The 8,786-nt window shown below is 44.8% G+C and overlaps 1 protein-coding gene across 1 annotated transcript in view; it reads left to right on the top strand.

The window, feature by feature from the left end:
• The first annotated feature begins 1,743 nt into the window (after window positions 1-1,743).
• The window catches only part of Acsm1 (acyl-CoA synthetase medium chain family member 1), a 41,814-nt gene continuing 34,771 nt past the window's right edge, over window positions 1,744-8,786 (top strand). The window contains exon 1 of the mRNA XM_057778131.1: window positions 1,744-1,892. The gene's annotated coding sequence lies outside the window, so the exon portion shown is untranslated. The remainder of the gene's footprint in view (window positions 1,893-8,786) is intronic.

Genomic DNA, 8,786 nt, shown 5'->3' with positions numbered 1-8,786 from the left:
AACCCGACAGACTGGGGTCTATGGTTTCAGCACTTACTGAAAAAGGCGGGTTGAGTGATGGGAATATTGTCTCGCTCAGTGGCCTTGCTCATTCGGGTTAACAGTGCTAGTTGCTAAATATTAATGTCTAGTATATTTAGTATCAATATATAGCACTGAAGAATTAGTCAGGAACTTAGTTGGAGCTCAGAGAGAAATCGGGACTTCGAATGTAGGGATGGGGGAAAGGAAAGGAGCGGCAGGTTACTGAGGGCAAGTTCTTGAAGAGACATAATACGTAAGGGTTCCAAAGAAGAAGGAGAGCTCATGAACACGAAGGAGACAAAAGGCCAGTGCAGAATCAGAAAGAGGGAAGGAAACAATCCTAAAACAGTTTAACAGCACCACCAAGAACAGCCACAGCAAGAACTGAAGAGGGCCCATTACATCGGTGGCAGAATATTTGGGCACTTGTCTCCCTCCCCCCACCAACATTCAGTTGAGCACATGGGTCAGAATACTGATAGTTGTTGGCTGAGCCATGGCACATGAAAGGGTAGGTGCAACTAGCTCTGTCTATACTTTCAATAAACGTGAATGACGAAAAAGGAGCGAGAGAGAAGTTAAAGATTCAGGGTTGTAACCTATGAAGGGGCTCGAGCTATGTGACAAACTCTCATGTGTTCTACCCAACAGTCAGTCCCTTCTCCAGTTACCCACCCCATCCATTGCTGAAGAAGCCTGTTTAGAATTGCCATGAGTGCTGGGCAGTGGTGGCGCATGCCTTTAATTCCAGCACTCAGGAGGCAGAGGCAGGCGATGCCAGCCTGCTTTACAGAGTGAGTTCTGAGGTGGGGGATCGCTGTGAGCCCAGTACAAGAGCAGGAGTTATGGCTAAACCAAAATCATCTTCCTAGAGTCCATTAGAAAGCTCCACGCTGCCATCTCTGGGTTTCGACGGCAGAGTCTATTGTTACTCTGCAACTATCAACGCCCCCTCCACCCCAAGGGAAGATTGCAGAGTTTCTGGGGCTCTGAAGTTGAGCACAGTCCTTATCACTTGTGCCATCCTGGTCTCACCTATCTGTGGCCACCTGTCCCATTAATAAAGTTGTACTAGAGAGTTATTCCCAACCAAAGACTGATAAAACAGAAGAGAGATCACAGCTGCTCCCTGCCCAGAAGCTGCTGACCTGAGGAAGGAAAGTCTACGTTGGTGTAACTTTCTGAGATTTGAAAGTTGCCTGTTCGTGCAGCGCTATCATGGCAACAAATCTGGTGAAAATATGTTCACCCTCGTAGCAAAACTAGTTTCAAATACTTGGCAGCATACTATGACCTAACAGGATTTAGCAAAGCTAACAATCTGTGTTTTCGTAAGTATTTAGTTTCACTTGGTTGTGGCACTTCAAAACTGGAGTTGCGATAGAAGGGTTTTTTTTGTTGATTTAATATTCCTTTCCTTTTAAAAAATGTTGAGGGTTTTAAGAAGTAGTCAGCGCTTGAATACCCCCTGCTACACACACACACACACACAGACACACACACACACCATGGACCAAGCCCCCACTCCCCATCTGTAGCTCTAAAAAAGAAAGTAAACAGTGTAAAACAATTTCACCAGGAAGTGAAACAAAGGTAAGCCATCCGAGCCAGAGTTTGAGAAATACCAGAGTCAAAATAGATCAAGATAATTGATCATGCAAAGAGGAAGCCCAAAAGGCCCCATATGGGCAGGGCATATGGTGTCGCCTTACCTAAAAGGAAGCAGATAGGGCGCTGTGGGAAAGTCTCTCACGTTCAGAGCTGAAGGTGATATGTCCAGTTCTCTTCTCACGAAGAATACGCTGCCCATCAGATCCTCAGTTTCCCCATCTGCCAAAAGCAAGTGATACAGGTCTGCGCGGATTCTGGTAAGGAAGTGGGAGAGAGTGAATGTGTGAGGCTCCCTGTAGAGGGGCAAGGCAAGGGAACTGAAGCCCTCGCCCTCAGGGGTAGTGAGGCCTGGGATGCCCAATAGGCTGCAGGCAGCATGGTCAGAAAATGGCCCCCTGCTTCCTTTTGGCTTCCTTTGCTCAGCCCACTGCAAGAGCCCATCTGCGGCATAAGGGAACTGGAGGGGAAGACATGGGAGCTATGGGCAGGAGGAGGCCTTGAGGACCCTGGGATCCGCCCTTTTGATGGAATCCGGTCTTTTTGTTCACCTCCTACCAACTCTTTCCATGTCCCAGCTCCACACAAGATCTGGGTACTGACAAAGAAGAAGGTCCTAAAAATCAGAACAGAGGAGCCCCCTGGGGCTGCAGGCAGGGTGAATAAGGGCCCAGCCCACTGTGGACAGGTCCAGCTCTTCCAGCAAGCTGAGCATTGAGACTGGTGGAAGAGCATGACACCTAAAGTCTGTCCTACAGAAGAACTCCCAGGGGGCGACACACAACTCTCCAAGCACAGTGTTGTTTCATCATTTGTTTACCTTTGCAAATATAGAATACTAAAGACTGTTCCAGACGCTAGCATAGCATTTTAAGTCATTACCCATTGTCATCTCTCCCCACCTACAACTATTATGTCAGCATTTGGTGCTTCTTTCTGACTGTATGGGGGGGGTAAATCTGGAAGGATCTGGTTGGTGGGAGGCAGAGCTGGTCCTCTTCCTCCTTAGGGGGACACGCTACCCGTGAGCTCCCTCTGGTCTCCAAGAGTGTTCATTGTTTCTTTATTCCCTGGCAGCCTGGCTGGAGCAGGGTCCGAGGAAATCTCATGCATTGACAAGCTAGTTCTGTGACGCCCCGGGTCATCCTGGGCTAGTGACAGTAACGAGCCGGAAGGCAGAAGTTTCTAGAAACCAGTGTTTCCCTCAGTGCTCCGGTCTTTTACGTGAGCTTGCTGATTTCAAAGTTTCATTTCTTCCTTCATCAAAGATTTCAATTGCCCCGGTCAGGGTTGTGCTCAGATTGCCAACCTTACCAAAGTGGCAAGGTGCTCAGGCTGAAGCCAGGCAGACCAAGAAAGATTCAAGCAAGGTTCAAAGGCATCGATTTACAGCTAGTCTGACCACCAGGCGGCGCTCAAGTCCTCACTTTTGTTTATTCAGCTGCCGATAGGTGGGTTTTGGTTCTGAAGTGTCCTATGCCTTGGGGATACTGTTTGACAAACAAGGCTGGTGATATGGCTCAGCCAGTAAGTCTGATAGCGATCCCCAGAATCCACATAAAAACTGACTGGTTTCCAAAACCACAGAGAAACCCTGTCTCGAAAAACAAAAAAAAAAAACAAAAAAAAAAACAAAAAAAAAAAAACTGGCTGGTTTGCACATCTGAATCCCAGCACTCCTCTTAGGAGACGGAAAACAAGAGTCAGGAGGATAGCCCTGAAGCTCACCAGTCAGCTAGCCAAGAGTACACTGGTTGGCCGAAACAAGAAAGACCCTGCCTAAACGAGCCGGGGGGGGGAAGGGGAGGGCACAGCCTGGAGAGCTGTCCTGTGACGCCCACACCCACAAGCACATAGTGGCACACGCCTGAGCATGGGGGGGGGGGGGGCTAATAATAAATCAAAATTTCATATAAAATGAAGTTCCTTTTCCCATGGAATTTAAACTGTAGTCGTTAGAGGTGCCAGGAGGAACACACAACAGACAATTAAGGAAGAATTAACAAACACTGGCAAGTTCCTGTGTTTCAAGCAATGAGATATTTGTGATAGTGACTGCTTCCTGTCTTAACAAACTGGCTTCATGCAGGTTTCTTGTTTCTGACACTCAAAACCGATTCTACCATCATCAGTGACCCTGTTAGGGGTCACTGAGAAACTCAGGAATGGGCTCCACTCCCTGGTGTGTTTTTACTTGCCTACAGTAAAGAGGGCTTCTTTTATCCACTAAGAATGATGTCATAACCAAGAAGAGAAATCGGAACACAGATAAAGGCAGACACAAGGAAACACCGGTGGACGTGAGGATGCCAATCCGTCCTCACTAATGAGAGGGGCCTGGGACTGAGCCTGGCCTCACAGCCTCAGAAGGAACCACTCATGCCAATACTGCTGGATATGGTTAAATTTCAGAGCAGTGAGGCTATACATCTTGTGGTTTAAGTCTCTTAACCTGTGTCATTTTGTCACAGCACCTTAAAGCAGGATATGAGGACTGAGAGACAGTGAAAAACGTAACAGAAGGCCCAGAATTTGCAACAATGACCACCCTACATTTGTAAGCCTTTGACGGGTTTGGATTTAGTTTTTATTTAGTTTAAGTTTGAAACGTTTTAGTGTTATTGAAGTATAACTGATAAATCGATGCATTGTATATATGTAGGGTATATGCATGATATGTTAATACAGATATATATTGTAGACTACAAAATTAAGCTAACTAGCTTATATATCACTTTGCATAATCTCTCTCTCTCTCTCTCTCTCTCTCTCTCTCTCTCTCTCATGTGTGTATGCATGTGTGTGTTTAGACACTTCAGATCTATTCTCTTTCCTGAGGGATGTGTGTGTGTGTGTGTGTGTGTGCGTGTGTAGACACTTCAGATCTATTCTCTTCCCTGAGGTGTTTCAACTGGGCTAAAATGAATTGACTGCCAACGTGTGGGTTTATTCTAAGATCCACTCTGTTCCACTCATGCATACACCCACCATCAAGTCAGGGTTATGTTTGTTTGATCACTAACGTTCTGCAACATATTCTGAAGTCAGATATACGACGCTTTTGGCTTTGTTATTTTAGCTCAGAGTCGCTTTAGCCAGACAAGGTCACATGAGTTGGTTGGAATTTTTATAAGTATTGTAATTGAATCTGCAGATCCCTGTATATATTATTAAAATCTTAACAATAATTTTCGTATCCATAAATCCAGGATATATTTTTACTTATCTGTGTCTTCTTCCATCGATATTTTACTGTGCATAGTACACAGGTCTGCTACCTCTGTAGTTAAATTGATTTTCAAGGATTTTATTTTGTTCTTAAGCTACTATGACGGTGTTAACTTCTTTCTTTCCTCCTCTTCCACCTTAGCTTAATTTAGATAATTTTGTTGGTAGCGCATATAAATATAGTAGTACTTATTTTTGTCATTTAAGTTTGCACCCTGTAAATTCATCAAATTATTAGCACTAGAAGCATGGTGGCACAGTCTGCATGGTTTCCTACAGAAACCCCGCCTTCGACAGTGTCATTCACCGAGGCCTCTCATCTGGGGGCCTCCGTGTGCTCCTGCCTGGTTTTGGCTAGGACTTCATCACTATATTGAATAGAGACATGAAAGCATTCAGATAGTCTTTTCTTTCCCCATTATTCCAGTGTATTTTATTTTTTTGTGATGCCTTTCAGGTATAAGAAATATGAACCATAATTTTATTGGGAATACAGTAAAATTCACAGAGCTGGCTTTGGGAATCAGTTCCTAATGCTGGATTGCCTTGCCCCTTCTTGACTCAAGGGGAGGAGCTCCGTCCTGCCTCAACTTGAGGAGCCATGCTTTGCTTAAGGCCATGGAGGCCCACCCCTTTCTGGGTGGAGGCAGAGGAGGAGACAAAGTGGGGGCCGGTAGATGGGAAACAAGTATGGGTGGGCTTGTAGGAGGAGAAACCTCAATTAATATGTAAAATAAATGAAAAATGTTATTTAAATAAAATAAATAAACTAATAAAAATTCATAGCACCATGACACTTTATTGGCAGTAGCTGTCGACATCATTTTTCAAATTATGTATAAATTCTAACTCTCGATTCATCAATTAATTTCTGCATAAATTAAATTATAGTTTCATACTTTATAGTTTCTGCCTGCCTATAAGATTGTCTCTAGAAAATGTCTCATTTCGTGACAAATATGCTTACTTTCCCCTTAAATTCATTTATTTTTCTTCTTCAATATGTCGCGTTGTCGACATAGGTTCTCTTCCATCTCCCTGAGCTTCTGTAAGGTGAGCCTTTGGAATTCTCCTTCTGGCAACCTGCAAGTCTCCAGTTCCTGTGGTAGGCAGCTACAAGCTTGATATTTTTCTCTAATGGTGTTAGGTTTGCCTGATTCCTTTTTATGCAGTGTGTGGACCTGTACCTTTGAAGTTCCTTAGAAAGTGTTTTTAGCCATTTTGGGTCTTCTCTTAGATCTCTGAGCTGGTGGCCTTGCCTTTGGGATCACAAGCAAACATTGTTAGAATCAGACCCATGACTTCTCGTTGCTATCCCTTTTCGACAAAGACCCTAGTAGACCTGGGTTCTGTATGGTCTGTGGTTGGACTAGACTGTCTCCAGGACCTAGAGCAAGAGGATTAGGGTTTGCTCCAGGGTGCAAAGCAGATCTCTTACTTGGTTTGCAGGCGAGTGTAACTTCCTCTAAGTCTCGGGTAGGACTGCTGTTGGATCATGGAGTGGTTCCTGGGACAGACAGTACCAGAGCAATCTGAGGCTAAGAGGGCCCACAACCAAGCTGCAAGGCTGCTTCAGGATCTAAGAGACAAAGTCTCTAAGACCGTCTCTGCATGCATATACCCAGAGTTCAGACTGTTGTCAACCTGCACCGGAGAGAAAGTGGAGCTGAGATTTGGGGCTAGTCTAGGGTCCTCTGAGGAATGGAGGCTGGCAAACCTGCCCTGAAGAGTAAGTTGGGTATGTCTTCTGGCATAGTTTGGCAGAGTTGCTGCCAGACTACAGCTTAGGGGTTGAGATTTGGGTCCCTTAAGTGTGCTTTGCAACAGAAGTTGGTATATGTGTCCCCAGAGTTGCAACGGGGAAAGTCTTAGCTATGTTTTATGCAGGGAAGATTACTATTGGAGTAGAGACATGTTTGGGGGCCTGTTCAGGAATTACTGAGGTGCTAAGATTAACAACCCTGCCCTAGGGACCAGCATGGGCTCAATTCTCTCTGCATCTGTATGTGACAGTGGCTTATGTCACACGACAGCTGAGATGAACTGGGGCCAAATTAGAGTGTCGTTTCAAGATCTGTGCAATTGAGACTGAATGAAGCAGACCGCCTAATGTGCTAATGTGTGTGACTCACTTCTGGTCCCTTGGAAAAGATTCAGCCAAAGCTACAGGTGGATGGTGCTATTTCTAGGTCTAGAACCTGTAACCACAGCTTGACCCTGGGGCAAAGTGTGTTCACTGACACCAGTCGTCCAGATCATAGACCTTCGGGGTGTCACAAACTCCTACCCAACCTCTGAGACTTCTGCAGAAGTGCTTTGGGTACGTGAAAGAGGGCTTCCTCATGAACTACCTGGGTGAGGTCTAGCCTTGTCCATGCTCTTTGTCTCCTTGTGTTATTTTCTCTGTCTGCTTTTACAGCTCTCTCTCCATTTTCAAAAACAGTTATGTCTTCTCTCTCCCTCTCTCTCTTCTTCCCTCTCCCTGTCTCCCTTACTCCCCCTCTCCCCCTCCTCCCTCTATCCATGTGTGTTTTGGGGGTGCACTTGGAAGCCAGATCCCCAGGAGCTGGAGCTACAGGTATTGAGAGTCACTTGACAAACTAGGAACCAAATCTGGTTTCTGTAAAGATCTCTTCAGCTGCCGTCTCCATTTTTATTAAAAATAAATGTGGTTATATGTCTAGGTGGTTTACTTTTTATATTTCCACTGTTGATATTCTAAGAGCCCACAAACTCATGTTTTCACCAAAATCTGAGATAGTTTGGGCCATTATTTTTTCTCTTTTTGCTTTCTTCTGGCCCTTCACTAATGATTCCCAGGCCTACTCTTGGTTTCAAAGTTCTCTCTATTTTTCCGAGTGGCCACCTCTTCTGATCTAATTTCAGGTTCACTGACTTTCTTTGATCATCTTGAATATGCCAGGAAGTTGAGTCAATTAATTTTTAATTTAAGGTAACAAGAAGAATCTATCCAGTTAATGATTCCCAATTAAAAATTCTATTTCTCTGCTAAAAGTTCTTTTTGTTTCTCTTTAGCATACTTGCCTTCAGTCCTTAAACAGCTTTTACTGTGTGATGTTTCTTTTGTGTTGTAACAAATAAAGCTCACCTGAAGATCACAGAGTGTGGAAATAGCCACGTTAGTTAGCCATAGAGGCCAGACAGTGGTGGCATACACCTTTAATCCCATCACGCAGGAGACAGAAGCAGATGGATCTCTGTGAGTTCAAGGCCACCCTAGGCTAAAGAAGATTGAATCAGTCTAAAAGAGAAACAGAGCCAAACAGTGGTGGCTCACACCTCTAATCCCAGCAGTAGAGAGGGGGAGATGGGAAGTGATATGGTTGGGTGGAGAGAGGAATATAAGGCGGGAGGAGACAGGAGCTCAGGCTTCAGTCTGAGGTTCTGAAGAGACAGCATTCAGTCTGCGGACTTGTACAGACAGGATACGCATTCTGTCTGAGGATTTCGTAGAGGTAAGAACTAGTGACTGGCTGCTCTGCTCCTCTAATCTTTCAACTTTCATGCCCTAATATCTGCCTCTGGGCATTTATTAATATTAGTATCTACTAATCCCAATCTAGGTCAGCAATTTTACCCACTGATGCCCTGTTTTTCTTGAGAATGGGTCATGTTTTTTAAAGTTTTTTTTTTTATTTTGTGCCATTCCCATCCTTCCGTCTCTCCCTCTAATCCTCCCATGTCCCCCCACTCCCTCTTAAATTCACGACCTCTCCTTAAACTATTGTTACACACACAGGCAGACGTATGTATATGAGCCCATTTAGTGTTGCCTGGGTGTGTTTAGGAATGATCACTTGGGATTTAATAACCTATCATCTCCGATTCTCCCCCTCTCCGCGGCCATTCATTGTCTACAGCCCTTTGCCTAGGGATAGGACCTTGTAAGATTTCTCCCACCAACA

The sequence above is a fragment of the Chionomys nivalis genome, chromosome 8 (assembly GCF_950005125.1).
Source record: "Chionomys nivalis chromosome 8, mChiNiv1.1, whole genome shotgun sequence".
In the NCBI taxonomy this organism is placed as follows: domain Eukaryota; kingdom Metazoa; phylum Chordata; class Mammalia; order Rodentia; family Cricetidae; genus Chionomys; species Chionomys nivalis.
This window is presented reverse-complemented; position numbering and strand designations above follow the sequence as displayed.